Raw genomic sequence first — 16,010 nt, 5'->3', positions numbered from 1 at the left:
CCTTTTTGTATATTGCTTGACTTGTCACATTTCTTATACCGATCCAATTATGGTTTGATGATTTTAATTTCATCTTTACTATTGATTTTTTCATGCTTCAAAGAATTAGCAGCAGTGAAGGGGGATTCTCTAGGCTATTAATGTTGATGCCAGAGATGATGGACTTTCTCATTATTTTAAAACTTAAATTCGTAAGAATGAAGCTAACATCAGACCTCAGTCAAGTTATATCGATGCCTTTAGATTTTCCATTATCTAATGACAACTATGAATGGTGTTCTTATAAGCTAGAAAGACCAAGACTGTTCAATAAGTCCTTTCTTTCTGGAACACTAGATGTACCTTTAACTTGTAAAACCTTGATGTGAACCTTGCATTTAGTCTCTGAACTGGTCTCATGGTTTTATGTATTATTAACTCAACCACTAATTTATTCTAATTTTAAAGAATAGATAGGTGAATTCAATTTATGGCTGGCGTATCTAGCTAGCTTCAGTAAGGTGCCTCTGATTATACAGTCTTTCTAGAAGGATTGCTCCCTGGATTTCATATTTTTCTCTACTAGTTGAGATTACTTCATTGGTGCAAGTATGAGCAGAGCTTATCTGTTTTGAAACAGGCAAAGGTCAATAAGGAGGGTATGATTACAAAATCTTCCATAATGCTGGGTCTCGGAGAATGAGATAATGAGTTGAAGGAAGCCATGGCCGATTTGAGGGCTATAGATGTTGATATATTGACCCTTGGGAAATATTTACAAGTAAGTTTGTACAATCTACATGATAAATTAAGATGCAATGCTTTCAATGCCATCTATTTTAAACTAGATTTGTTCACTATTGCAGCCAACTCCATTACATTTGAATATCAAAGAATATGTCACCCCTGAGAAGTTTGCTTTCTGGAAGTAATATGGAAAGTGTATAGGATTCTGTTATGTAGCCAGTGGGCCATTGGTAAGATCTTGTACAGTTGGTTTATTTATGAATCTGTTATGTAGCTAGTGGGAAATTGGTAAGATCTTGTACCGTTGGTTTATTTATGATCAAGACCCAATTCCCTTTACACAAGCTAAAGAAAAAGAGGATTTCACCAACTTGTCCGCCAACACAAGACCCACAACATCCTCCACAACAACTTCCCACTATTCAAGAAGAGGCAGGATCAAGTATGGCTAGTAAGCCACCAATTATCTTCAAGGTTCCCACTGGATTTCCCATGTTTTTGAAGTCCAATTAAACTACAATTCTATTGAATTTAATTTCTGACTTAGTTTTTTATTTTGTGTTTTGTAGTGTGGTGGGAAGAATACATATACACAGCGAAATTAATGAAACTCGAAATGAATGGGCAGCCAAGCTTCTTGAGCGGATGAGTCATAGCTAGAGTAACTTTTGAAATCTAATTGTAGTTTTTAGTTAGCACTTACATGGTTATTGCAAGTGTATTTTAATCTTATAATTTTTAGATTTGGAACACACTGAGTTCTATTGATTTTGTCTGTCTGTTGATTCTGTCTAAACTATGTTGTAATTACATAGGAAATTATGAATGAATATAGTGGTTGAAAATAGAGAAATAAAAAAATTCTCATATTCTACATGGGACGTCGGTCTCTGCAAAACTGTCGTCTTATGTATTGCAGGGGACGATGCTTGCACATAAATTGTCATCTCATATACTGTAGGGGATGACGCTTGAGTAGGAACTGTCGTCTCATTTACTATAGTGGATGACGCTTACACAGAAATTGTCGTCTCATGTACTACAAGAGACAACATTTGTATAGGAACCATCGTCTCATGTACGACAAGAGATGACGCTTTTATTTAAACAGTCATTTCATGATTTACTTGGCATGACATTGCATGAGACGACGGTATTAGAACCGACGTACAAGAGTCCATACGACGGTTTAAAACCATCATCCCATGTCAATTTTTTAGTAGTGTCTTATCACTATTTATTCAGAAATGGTTTTTAAAAGTGGACAAAATCATTCCAAAAATGTTATGTACTGATATACATGAAATTCTTTGGATTTCTTTCTATGCCTTAGATAATTAGAACTATAAATAGAAGAAATTTTGTTTTTGTGACTTCGTTTTAGGTGGCTTCAAAATCTTTGTTTTGTCTTGATTCGTTCATAAAAATCAAAGGTAGAGCTAGAATATGTGTACTTAGTCGGATTAGCTTATATTGATATCACATTGTAGTATCATGTACTACTTCTTTGAATATGCATACTTAGTCGGATTAACTTATATTGATAATTAGGAATTGACTTAAAACTCTGGAATGAAGATACTTTTAGTAAGATAATATATTATTAGATTTGGTATATTGATACATTTTATTATGTATACACGGCTCCTAAAAGTAGGAAGAAGGGAAAGGAGGAAACCGAGAACCTTGAGATCAATATGAAGAAGGACAATGTTGCAACATGGAAGAACTTCTAGTAATATCTGTCTTTTTCACTATTTACTCATTGTTTTTAATGGGCATACCTATGTTGCTAGATTAAATTTAATTTTCTAACTCACTTGTATTTATGCAGCAAAGCACAATATAAACCATATCGGGCTGCACACAAGGAAATGACTGATAAAGAGTTTAGTTTGTACTAATTCATATTACCGTTGTCTGTGTTTTTTTTTTTGGATTTTTATCCAAATCTTTTCATGTTTGTATAGGTGCTAATGGAGTAATTAATTCTCATTTTCATGAAAAAGAAAAATTTGCAAAATGAATTTAAGGCACTGCTCGTGGTCGAGAAGGCACGATGGAGAAGGGATGATCCATTGCAAGAGGAAGACTTAACTAAAAGTGATATGGGCCTGAAGGAGAAGAAGGTCAAAGGTGAAGAGGAGAAATATAAACACTCTGAAGTCAGTGAGGAGGAGGGGACGTTGGAGATGGAGGAGGGGACGTTGGAGATGGAGGAGTCACATCGGGTTTATGGTAGATGCTCATTTGAAACGATTTGTTGGTAACTGGTTTACCATGTGCGCAGCGGAAAGCACGGGGTGTTGGGCATGGAGATTTCAAAAAGAAATATTTAAACAAACTTTAATTAATCAAATACATTAACATGCGAAACATTAATCATAGAGAAATAAAAAGATGAAGATTTACCAATTGACGAACTATCAAGAATCATCACTATCTTTTTGTATCTCCAACAAACATCAAATCCAAAGCAGCCTTTGAAATACTCACACCAAAACCTTCCAAGATGTATCTCTACACCTCAAGATGTGTGTGGGCATGTAGATTAATTGTAGGAAAATATCTCTGATTCTCAAGATATTGCCAACACATGAGAACTTGGAATATTAGGTCTGAAACAATTTTCAGAGATAGAGAAAAATAATACGATATATTTTTCTCTCGGTCAAAATTTATATGAAACTATTTCTATTTGATACATTTATAATAAAATTAATTAATTTTAAAACTCAAAATTTAAATTATAAATCAATTATTAAATAATTAAATAAATAAAACAAGTATCCAAGACCCATTCTTGGACCTTGTTATATGCTAACTACAGTCACTACAACAATTTTGAGTATATATTACAGTTAAAAATGACATATATTAAAAAGCGTTATTAATGGGCAAATTAAAAAAAAACACGTTTTTTTTAGAGACAATTTAGGCGCCTAATGAAAATTCTATCTAACCCATTTGCCTCCTCTGCCCTCTTTCACACTCACTCCATTGACTCTTTTCCCCCTCATGCGATTCTCCCTCGCGGCATCTCTCCAGCCTATGGAAAGAACCCCTTCATTCCATCTGAACCTCTTTCCCCTTTCCCTCTTTCTCTCTTCAATTTTGAATGTGTGCTCCTCTAAAAAATTAGGGTTTTTTCTTTCCCTCTTTTGTCTTTAAAACCTCACAACCGAAACTAAAGATGTTATATTCCCTAAAATTTTCCCACCTGCTGTTACTCCATAAACCCCCATGCACTAACACCAACTTTCGACATCTTCTTTGGGTGGGTAAGTTTCTACACTTTTAGTTTCGAATTTTTTGGCGATTTATCCCTTACGTTGCTATGTATCTATATCAGATATTTATAAACATATATATACTACGTTTCGTTATTCCGCTTAGGCCAACAATGGTTAGGACTTTCAATGGTTTAGCTCAATAGTTCACCCTTTTTAACACTTTTCTTTGTCTACCTCTTTTATTGTTTGAATCTTGTAATCGATCCCTATGTCTTAGAGCAACTTAACATTTTGATTTTGGGATTGGGGTCGTGAGTTATTCTCACTGCTGTCTGGTGTTGTTTTCTGGTTTGCTGGTGTAGTTTTCCTTTTGACAGGGGTATGCATTGTTGTAGGCATTGTGAACACCAATATAGAAAATTATTGAGGTGAGGTCTTCTTAGTGTTTGTTTTCCAATTGAATAGTTCAATCTTCATATGTTTAATTTTGTTTGAGTTATGTGATTATTGAAAAAAAAAAGTTTTGAGTTATGTGTTGCATATTTAGAGTGCTTTTCTAGTAAAATGAACTGTACTGAACTTAGAGACAAAACATTTGGTATAGGTGATGCTTAGAGATCCATTCGATGACAATGTAATCCCCATTGTAGAGGAACTTCAAAGACATTTACCTTTAACAAGCACCATTCCTAAAGGCCATGGTGAAGAAGAAGAGAAAGCCTCAAGGGTACGAGATGAAACCGAAACCAGCGAAGAAAATTTTATCCCAATCCATAATGAAATTATGGTTTTATGCTTAGTTTCCTTGTCTAGTTCTTGTGCTTACATTGAACCTTTAATGTGGCATTGCTAGAACAAGTGTTAGAATACTTATATAGTGCTTTCTTTTTATATTAAGCTATTTGTGCTTTCTTGTTATCATTTTAGATTATCGCTTGAGCTTAATATTTCTGATGGTTTTGGATACCTTGAGTCGTGCAATGCAGAGTTTCCATTCGAATTCTGGGCCTTAGAAGTTGCACTAGAAGCTATTTGTAGTTTTCTTGATGCTCGCACAAGAGAATTTGAAGTTGAAGCTTATCCAGCTTTAGATGAGCTGACCTCCAAGATAACAGAAAATAGTTATTTTGCCCAAAACATAAGAAGTTAAATATATGTGACCATAATTTATGTGCCATTTTGAAAGGTTTTTAGCCTAAGCTCTTTCTGGCCTATGAGTGTATTCCATTGCTAGAGCCAAACCGATCGTTTTCTTAAGTTATGAACAATAGTGTTGTCTAAGATGATAGTGAGAGTTGTAAAAAATTGTAATGCATGATTCTGATTTCATAGCATGATTATAATATAAACTGCAAATATGCTCTGCTTGTTCAAACAGATTTAAAAACGCTATGTGAGCAAAAAGATTGAAAGATTTTTTGAGTAATATTCCTTTTATGAAGTGAAATTTAATGCTATTGTAGTTTAAAGCCTTAAATATTTTCTTAGTGTCTGGTGTAATTCTTATTACTATTATTATTGGAGGAAAATTCTTTAAAACATGTATCTTTGTTCTTGAGATAGTAATTTTAGTTACATGCAGATTAGCAGCCGCAATTTGGATAGAGTGCGTAGACTAAAAAGTTCAATGACAATATTGACAAATCGGGTCCAAAAGGTATGTTGAATGATTAATCTTAAAGAAATTTTATTTGCTTAATTGGTTGACCATCAGACTTGTTCAACACAATTGTAGGCCATCTTTTTCATGTTTTTTGTTGAAGTATCTAATTTGCTATATGGTTTGAGCAATTCTTATAAAAATAAGCATAAACATATCTGGAGACAAATCGAACATTACAAGAAGCACAACACCAGTATTTTTAGGTCATGTTTGGAATGTGAAATTGGATTGGATTAAAAAATATAAGGTAAAAAATATAAAAGAATGAATAAAATAATCATTTCCGAATGATAAATTAGAAGGAAACAAGTTGGGTATAAAGTTGTAATTTTTTTTTCTTATCATTGAAATAAATGAAGACGAGGATTAGATAGATTGAAATGATCTCAAGATCTTACTTTGTGCATTTGATTTCGTGTTCTTTTCTATTATTGGGTATATATTAATGTATTCATTATTGATGAGATTTAAGTGTTGATCATATGTAATTATTCCATTAAACTGATACAATGTAAACCATGTGTTTGTGAAAATACCTCAAGGAACCATGTGTGTGTTGCTACTTCTACTTTTTGAAATTATTAAAAACATGTATAATGTACACTTTGTGAGATGTTTAGATTTAGTTCTTTGTCTGTACCAGCTGTATCTATTTTAATTTATAACTAGAAAATATTATTATATTCCATATTGAGCTTTTTCTTGATCTCACTTTTATTTATTATAACTAGCGCTAGTACTAGAGTTCTGTATGATATGCTAGGACTTTGTCTTACATGGAATTGTATCAATAAGCTTTTGGAATTTTGAAATCATATTACTTTGAAATATGGTTGGTAATGTACTCCAATTCATTTTTTGTTTTATTCCCACCTTAATTTTGTTATATTTGTTCTAATTTGTATATCATGTTTTGTATTTATGAAAACTTGACTTGGGTTTATTTTTTTATTATCACATGTTATTTCTATTTATTAGTGATATCCCTTCTTGTTTTATCTTTTTAAAGTATAATATTCAACATTATGTTTTTAATATCTATTTCTTGTGACTGAGAATTGATTTTGTCTGTTAAGTTATATAATTTGGGGATTTTTATTTATGTTTTTGGATTAGGTTTATAGTTCTGCTTTGTGATAATGATGTTTTGAGCGAGAATCTACATCCCTAAACTGATTTTAGGGATGTTTTGAATAATTTCTTTCCTTTGTACTTCTTAGGTTTGCACATAACATGCTTGTTAAAATGCCTCAATATGTACCAGCTTCATAAACATCCATTTTACACCCAATTATGCCTTTTTGTTGTTCTTTCTCATCTTTTTATTTTGATGTTCTTAGCTATAAGAATATGTTTTTGGTTATTAGCTGTTGGAATTTCTGGATTATGTTCATGTTCAGCCACTTTTAGTTCATATATTGATTGGTGAAGCTTTATTTGACACAAATGATCATTGTGAAAATAAGTACTATTTGTGTGTCTTGAATTTGTTTGATGAAAGGTTCCTCTAAGATAAAATTATATTTAATTGATGATCTTGTATAGTTTGAGATGTATTTATGCATTATTGTGTTATTGATCATCTTTTTAGTATAGAAGAGCACACACAATCTGTTTGATAAAAGTTCTCATATGATTTTTGAATTTTATAGTATTGATTTTTATTGAATAAATTCCTGCTGCTAGGACTTGAGATGATGAGAAGTTATATGTGATAATTCAAGAAAGCAAGATCGAAAAAAAATTGATTTTGATGTGAGTATAAGATATGAATAGATTAAATGTCATATTTTGCTTGATTAAGTTTGCATTCATTTCCTTTCATTTTGTTCAAAAGTGATGGCATTCACTTTTTTCTTCTTCTGATTTTCTTGTTTTTATCATATACGAAATGGTGAGAGAGAGGGTGTTCAACTCTTCATTAAGTACTTTTTGCTAGCTGGTAATTGTAATGGGAATTAACAATAATCTTTTGTTAAAATTTCATATAAATATATATATTCTTTGTGATTGTTTTATTATCCTTTGCCATGTTTCCCTTCTTTTTTTTTTTTTGGTTAGGATCCAGTTGCTTTAAATTTATATTTTGTTTAAGGAAGATTTTTGGGTGATAGTCTTTATAATGTGTTTATAATTTATAAATGCTTTGGTGATTCTTATAAAGCATTGGATTGGTAGCTAATTGCAAGAGGTATGTTGTATTTGATTTTTTTTTTAATTTTCAATCTTTTATAATTTTGAATAGAATTTGTATAACTTTATTGGAGTTTGAATATCTTAGATATTCATCCGTAGTGAAGTAGGTTCTGTGAATTCTGTGTTCTGCGATGATAACGGAAGGTTGAAAACTTGCATGTCTTAGTGAAGTAGGTTCTGAGAATTTTGTGTGCTGCAGTGGTATATGGATGAAAACCTATTTGTTGCTTGATTTGTTTGAATTGTTGGTGTTGATTGTGATAGATGGCTAGGCTAGTAAATTAGGGAATATGCTGTCCGGTTTTTAGTAGATTTAGCTTGCTGTATATATTTTTTTTTGATATTGTGTTTCCATGATGTTGATATTGGTATTCTGATTGAGGATATAATTTGTCCTATGTTTACTGCATTAGTGAAGCAGATTCTTTGTTGCTATAATGAGGTTTAGATGTTTGGTTGCTTGAGTTTCTTATAAATGTTTCTTAGCCATGTGTAAAGAATCTATGCTTATTTGGATGAGCATCTTGTCAAGTCTCTTTCCTTTTCTTTTAAATACCATATTGTTAAATGCTTTTAATTTGTCTCATTCTTAGAAATACATTTATCTTTGACTTCTATCGTTGTGCTTAGTTTATGCTTTGTACTCTTTGTGGTGTTTCATTACTCTTGTTATTTGGAACTTTATATTTGATCTAATTCTAGTTCATGTGTCTATGCTATTGAGTTTTCTTTATATATTAGTTGTTGTATTGTGTATATATATATATATTTATATGTTTGGTTGGTGTATCATTTGCATTTTCATTTCATAATCATAAAGTTTTTGAGCTAACTTTTCTAATGAGTATTTTACCAAGCATAAATCTTCAATCTTTCATGCCTATGTACTGTAGTTAGTGTAATTGCATGGCCAACTTATAAAGTCGTAATGAGGTTATTAACTTTCTTTCTTTTTGTACTCTTTTAGTTTACTATTAACTCTAAGTTTAAGCATTAATTATGTAAACTCTTGTGTATCTAAGCAAATCAACCTCACAACAAAGACAAGTGCACAATGGAATGGATGATGAATTGGAGGGTGGAGCAAGCTTCATGTTTTACTTTTTGTGTATCTCGTTATGTTTCTGTTTTTTACTTTTGAAGCAAAATATGTGCAAGACTAGAATTTTATTATGTATGCTTTCAAACTCAAGTTAGAACTAAGACCTTTTGAAGTGGACAGTGTCATGGTTTGAAGTAGTTCGTCTTCAAATGTAAAAATACTCATGGTTTATCATATATATTGAATATTTAAGATTTTTTGATCTATTTAATATTACACTTGTGATCAATTATGATTTTTTTAATCAAAATACAATAATAATTTTTTTTTACAAAAATTAAAAATGCATACTACAAAATAACAAAATGTTATTATTGGGAGAATTTACAATAATTATGGCTTTTTGTATAATATATTATAATTGGGACAAAAAGTTATGATTTATATAATAGAATGAACTAAAAACGTTATAAAATGATCAAATATAACAATTTTCATAATTGTTGGAAAGTGTTATGCATAAAGTGTAAGATTAAACTTCAAATTTATAACCAAATACTCTAACTAAATGTTATTATTTGAATATTATAGCAACTAAAAATGTGTTATTGAATAGTTTAAGATAACATCGAACATAACATCCGAATACTATTATAGAAAAGACAGGATTTTTAATAACAGGGGCTATGTTAGCGTTTTCAGAAGCGTTATCAATACTCCCGGTTAGCAATTTTTAAGTGTTATGAATACTGTTTTTTCTTGTAGTGAGTGCATGCACTGTAGTTGGCGAGTAACACATCCCTGATTTCAGGGATGTGTTCCAACCATTTTCTTATAATAATTATTTATTCAAAAATATCTAAACCTCATAACTTATCTTATCAGATTAATTAAAGTATAAATATCATTTCAAATTTAAATCCAATTTGAATTTTATCTTTCACATTATTTAAATAAATTAATTATCTTAATTATTTAAATGATATTTTCAAAAATACTATTTTATTTAAAAAATAATTTTCAAAAAATATAATTAATTAATTTATTAATTTGGAAAATTAATTTATCTCAATTACATATTTGACTCTGAAGAACAAATTTCTTTCAAATATGCATTTTTCCTGATTTTTTCCCATTTCAACTCTTACCTTGAATATGTGATGGAGTCATCTCGAGGACTTATGAACCTATAATTTCAAGCTCCAATAAATTTAGATTATTAATTAAAACTCTTTAATATAATAGCCTTAATTTACTAATCTTGATATTATTACACTAAAAATATGAGATTGCACTCTTATAATTATAGACATTTATTTATTGTACTTTTAAACATATAAAAAGTGTCCATTGATTTAATCACTACATACAATTCAATTCTCTATTAATGGTTCATAATTAAAATAGGAATTAATCATCGTTTAACTTCTTTAATGATATCTTATTTTCTTAAGTAACATTAACTTTACTAGTGAAAGTTAATTCATAAACTGATTAATGAATTTGAGCTCAATAACCTTTCAGTTCCAAAAGTCAACCCTTAAGAGAACCATTATTCGATTCCTCTCCGTAATGTATAGATTCCATATCTGTATATTATGTCCCCAACCATTTACATCAATGAGTTCCTAAAACAAAAGTTTTCAGCCTGATCATTCCGACAAACCATAACGAGTGAATCAAAGAACTCATATGACATAAACAGGAGTTCATAATAACTTCAGGACTAAGATCAATTTGTATATGATCATATTGTTGATATGTTTAATTAAGACTTATAAAGTAAACAGTATTATCAAGTATTAATAACATATCGGGTCTCGTTCATGTATAAAAACTTTATACCAAGTACCACCACTAAGATGTCCTACTACATCAATAATCCAGATCTAGATTACATGTATTCATAATACTAGCAAACCGTACTTAATATTTAATCCAAAAATTCTATATAACTTTGTTTTACTGCGAACTATTTAAATCTGTTCCCTACAATCTTAATCCTATCGTACCAAGACAAGATTGTAGTCACAATAACGAACTTGAGAATTTTAGAATATTCATATAATATTATTCTAATAGTAATAATAATGAACAAAAAATATATGCAAAATTTTATTTCATAAAACATTGTTCAAAACATATGCTTTAAAGGGAACTAATCTCAACAAGGTTGTCGCGTATTGTAAAGTCACTCAACCTAGAGTAGAAGGATGCGGTTCTAAATGCTGGTTTCAACACATTCATAAGGGAGGAGGGGTCGTACATTGACACAAGAATAGTCAGCTGGCTCATTGAGCACGTTGACCCTTCAACGAACAAACTAGATTTGTTTGGCAGATCCATCCAATTGTCTGCCCGGCTTTTCTCTGATGTTATGGCCGCAAACAAAGGTGGGGAACCGATGGTCATGTAGAGCGATTGTAGCATCTGAAAACTCCTAATGAGGTTAAGTTCTTTGATTAGTGTGTCGGGAGGGCATAATTGAAATTATTTGTGAATTTTGTGATTTTAATTGAATATATATATATGATTATGATAATTACAAGAGTTATATTATGATATGACTGTCTATGCATGTGTTAAGTGTATTAAATGTGCTTATACGCCTGTTTTGGTTTAGAATGGGCATTTTAGTAATTTGACCAATTGAAGGTATATTTATAACTTTTATTCCATGTGCTTGAGACCATATTATTATTGGATATATTCGTGATATTCGACATGAGTCGGTCCTTTTGAGAAGTTTAGCGGAAAAGTCACAACTGAGATTAATATTTGACTCAGGGTGAGCATAAGGGTATTTTGGTAATGTGGTGAAACTACAAGGATCTATGGTAAATGAAATTAATTGGGATTAATTATTTAAATGGGAATGTAGAGTACAATTTTAGGTTTAATGGGAAATTAGGATAAATAATCATTTTTCCATTGGGGATGCTTTGAAGAAAGATTATAGGGTAAGGGTATAATATTATTTTGACCTAACTAGTACAATGATTAGCTAAGTTTAGGACAGTTGACGTTCTAGGCAAATTGGCACTCTCTTGTTTGGTCATTTCTCTCAAGAATTCACTCAAGGATCACATTTATGCTAGGAGCTAAGTGGTGGTGGATTTGGTGAAATTTAGAAGGATTTGAGCATCTAAGGAGAGAGTAGGAGCTGCCAAAGTCTCATTGCAACTGGAATTTTTGAAATTCAAGGGTAAATTCTTGAACTTTGCTCATCCATGGTACTCTTGATGGGGTTTGGGGAGTTTTGGGATTTAATGTTGGAATTGTTCTGTTTACATTGTAGGGATAGGTGTATTGAATTTGGAAATGAATTTTTCGTTACTTTAAACTTTGGTGTACTAGTGGATTTTATGATTTGAGATTAGAATTTTGTAATTTGAATGTTAGAAGCTTGAGTTTTAAGCTCAAACTTTACAATTTTGATGTTTTAGATGTTTTGAGGATGTTTTAATGTTGATTTGGGGTTATAATAACAATTTGTGATTGTATTAATGTCAAAATCAGCTGGGAAACATCTTAGAATTGAGTTTGGGTCAATTTTGGTGTTTGAAAATGTAGGGGGAAAATCGTAGTTCTAGGTTTTCTCGCGATAAAGTCGTGGCTCGCTTGAGTTCCTTCGAGGGTGGGTATGACTCGGACTGTTGTGGCCCTAAATGGGAAAAAAATGATAGGGGATCTCTCTAGTTGGTGGGCGCTGCAACCCTTTGGGGAAAGCAATGCGACTCAAAATGCACGAGTCTTGTAGGGGCTTCTCGGTTTGTTTTAGAGTCGTGGTGTTGCAGGGGTGCGCCATGACACTAATGCAGTTTAGGGTGCATTTTATTTAGGGTTTTGGGGAGATATTTTGGGAAGCCCAGGGGACGATCCTGCTATCATGTTTAGTGGAATATGAGGTCTCGAGAGCTAAGGCTTGGTCTTGGAGCCCATTATCTGAATTAGGCTTGATTAATGTAACATTGGTGTTGTAACTAGTGTTTTTTGCATGACTCGGGTGAAAGGAATCATACTCAGGGTTGCTTCATTAATTTTCTCAGGACATGAGGTAAGAGAATTGACACTTGCACCATGTGTTGGGCACTAGCCCTATTATCTGGAAATAGTTATGACTGTACTTGAATTGTGAATAATGGTTGCACGATTCTATCTGGTATTATCTATTGCACCTGATTGCTGAATTAATATTTGTGAGTGATCAACACTTTCCGTATTTGGAAAATTTCATGTGTAATGCAGGTCGAGATGGCGGGGCCACGTAAAGGGTTATGAAGCCATTGGTTTGGCACAAGTCTTATGAATGAATATTGGATTGTCATGAATTGTAATATCTGTTGTCATGCTTATTGTGAGTTTTGAATGCCGTGATAGTTATCTTGATGGGTCTCGACTCACGGATGCTTTATGGTGCACGTAAGGGTAAAGGAAAGCTAGATCAGCCATGAGTTGGAGAGCTATAGGGGCGGCGTGTACATACTCAGCTTGCTCGGCTGCCACGATCAAGATATTTTGAGGAACATGGATTATTGGCTCAATTTTGTCGCTTAGGTCGACTAGTTCTGTAATTTTGTTATGACTGTATTTTTTTTATTTAAAACCTTTGGGATCCCTTGTATTTAGTTATTCCCTTTTAAAAAGTTTAACTTCATTGACCATAATTGTTAATACTGAAACTATTGTTTAACCTTAATTACACTTTTATGACCAAATGACTCGCTTAATGAGTTAAGCACTATTTTTTACACACGGGTTAATGGTCCTGGATTAGTGGGATTTCACAACATGGTATCATAGCTCAACTCACAGTTTGGTGAATAATGTGCTATATATGTGTTTAACTGCTTAATTGTGACGTTCATGCCTTATCTGCATGCTAGAATAAGTAGCATGAAATATATTAATAAGGCCTGACCCTTGACTGCTACATGAATATAAAAGACGTGCTTATCACCACTACTATTGCTTGTGAATATAAAGAATGTGCTTATTAGCATTATTGTTGAATGTGTCTGCTTTGATTGTTTGGTTTTGGACTGTGGGGTGGTTCTAGGATATTGTTATCATTGCCTGATAGGTCGAGTCATTGATTGTAGTTATACTTGGGTCATAACCCTCCACCTGCTCCTTAGGACTGACAACAAGTGCTTGCTGATATGCAAGCAAGGCTTCAGAGATAGGAGAATGAGATCAAACATCTAAGACAGTAGGTTTCGCCAAGGAACGCTACACCGGTTATTCCACCTGTTGTGCCAGTAGTTTTACCACAGCCAGAGATTGAGAATAGATGGGAACCGCTTTATGAGAGGTTTAGAAAGCAACACCCTCCAACCATTGAGGGAGGTCTAGATCTATTGAAGGCTGAGTAGTGGATGAGCATGATTACCTCCATCTTGGATTTCATGAGGGTGGTGGGTAACGACAGGGTGGCATGTGCCACATACATGTTACGTGATGACACCCGCAATTGGTGGGAGGAGGTATCTCAGACCTAGAACATCGTTGTATTGAGTCGGGATGAGTTTCAGGGTTTATTCAATGAGAAGTACTATTGTAACGTCCCAAAATTCCTAACAGGGCTTAGTGCCTTGATTAGGGGCCCAGGAGGGCAACATTGGAATATTTATGTGAATTAATCAGATATTGATGCGATTATGTGAATTGCATGTGTTATATTATTATATAGTTTATTATATATGATTATGTGAATTATATTATAATATGACTATATTAGCATGTTTAGGTGTATTAAGCATGGATGTGGGCCCATTTCTTATTAGAAGAGCATTTTTTGTAATTTGGCCCATTGATGGCATATTTGTATACACATGTGTGCATATTGATTAGGACCACATTATTATGTAGATACATTTGAGTTATTCGACACGAGACGATCCTAGGGAGCAAATATTGGTTTAGTCACAACGGGGAGAAATACTCGGCTCGGGGCGAGCCAAGGGGTATTTTAGGTGATCTAGAGAGTCATCGGGACTCATTGTAGCGTGAGTCGTATTTTGGGAGAAATAGCAATATTCTGGGTTTAGCGGAATTATTTGAAGAGATTTGGGTATAAAGCGGGATTAGAGAGTGAAAATGACATTTTTGCCCTTATGGGGTGTTGAGAGAGAAGTGGGTTGAGTGGGGGTATTGTGGTCATTTGGGACCATTCATATATAAGGGTTCAACTGAGTTCATTAACATAGAAAAACACTCAAATCTCACTCTCGTTCTCTCTCTCTCCCGTTCACTCTTCACGCTCATTAGCGTTTTTGAAGGAAGCTCGAGTTTTAGAGCTCATATTAAAGCAAGGTTAGAGTCATAACAACTCTACGGAAGATTAGAAGCTTGATAGCCTGGGAATTTAGCTAGAAACAGAGTCATCAGAGGTAATTCGAGCTCCTAAACCTTTGAGTTTATGTTGTTTTAAAAGTTTCTTAAGATTAATTGAATTTTATGGTTTTGGTGTGTTTTTGTTCCGTTTGTAAGTTTTGTTTTGCTGCTTGGGATGTACTAATGATGTTTTGGGATTGAATTATGGGTTTGGTACTGTTTTGGGGTGAGATTTGGAGGGATTGTTTTGGAGAAAACTGGGTTCGAAGGGTCGTGTCGTGGGCGACTCCCTAAAGCGCCATCGCACACGAGACACTTGTTGGGCTGCGCCACGGCCCTTGTCCAGAGAAAGGAGAGCCTAGGCTCTCTCGCTTGTGGAGAGATGCGACGCCTATAAGGGGCATCGTAGCTCAAAATGGGAATATTGGCTAAAGTAGGCTTTGAGCGACGGGAATTCAAACCTAAGGATCGGGAATGATTCTCCTACCCGGTCTAGTAGAATTCGAGGTCCCGGAGACTAAGACTCGGTCTGGAGGTCTTTATTTGCTCGATATTGATAGATATCATTTATTATGGTTATGAATAGAGTGCCGCTAGGGCTCAGAACAGGATCGTGCTCGAGGGTCTTGGTTAACTAACTCGTGCTTGGACCAAAGGTAAGAAAACTACACTCGGTCTATGTTTAAGGCTTGGTCCAGTTATAGTATAGGATTATTACTATGTTGAGAGTGTTTTATAAAACATGTTAAATGCATTGTGTTTACCTGTGTTATGTAATAACTTCTTGTCTGTATATCTGATTAGGAAGCTCAGC

At 33.2% G+C, this 16,010-nt stretch overlaps 1 long non-coding RNA gene across 1 annotated transcript; it reads left to right on the top strand.

Moving 5' to 3' along the window:
* Nucleotides 1–625: 625 nt before the first annotated feature.
* On the top strand, nt 626–1,583 carry LOC133819639 (uncharacterized). The gene is made up of 3 exons (XR_009886406.1): nt 626–760; nt 846–1,200; nt 1,296–1,583. It is a non-coding gene; the product is annotated as an uncharacterized LOC133819639 (long non-coding RNA).
* Nucleotides 1,584–16,010: the final 14,427 nt, after the last annotated feature.

This window comes from Humulus lupulus, chromosome 1 (genome assembly GCF_963169125.1).
Source record: "Humulus lupulus chromosome 1, drHumLupu1.1, whole genome shotgun sequence".
Taxonomy (NCBI): Eukaryota; Viridiplantae; Streptophyta; class Magnoliopsida; order Rosales; family Cannabaceae; genus Humulus; species Humulus lupulus.
This window is presented reverse-complemented; position numbering and strand designations above follow the sequence as displayed.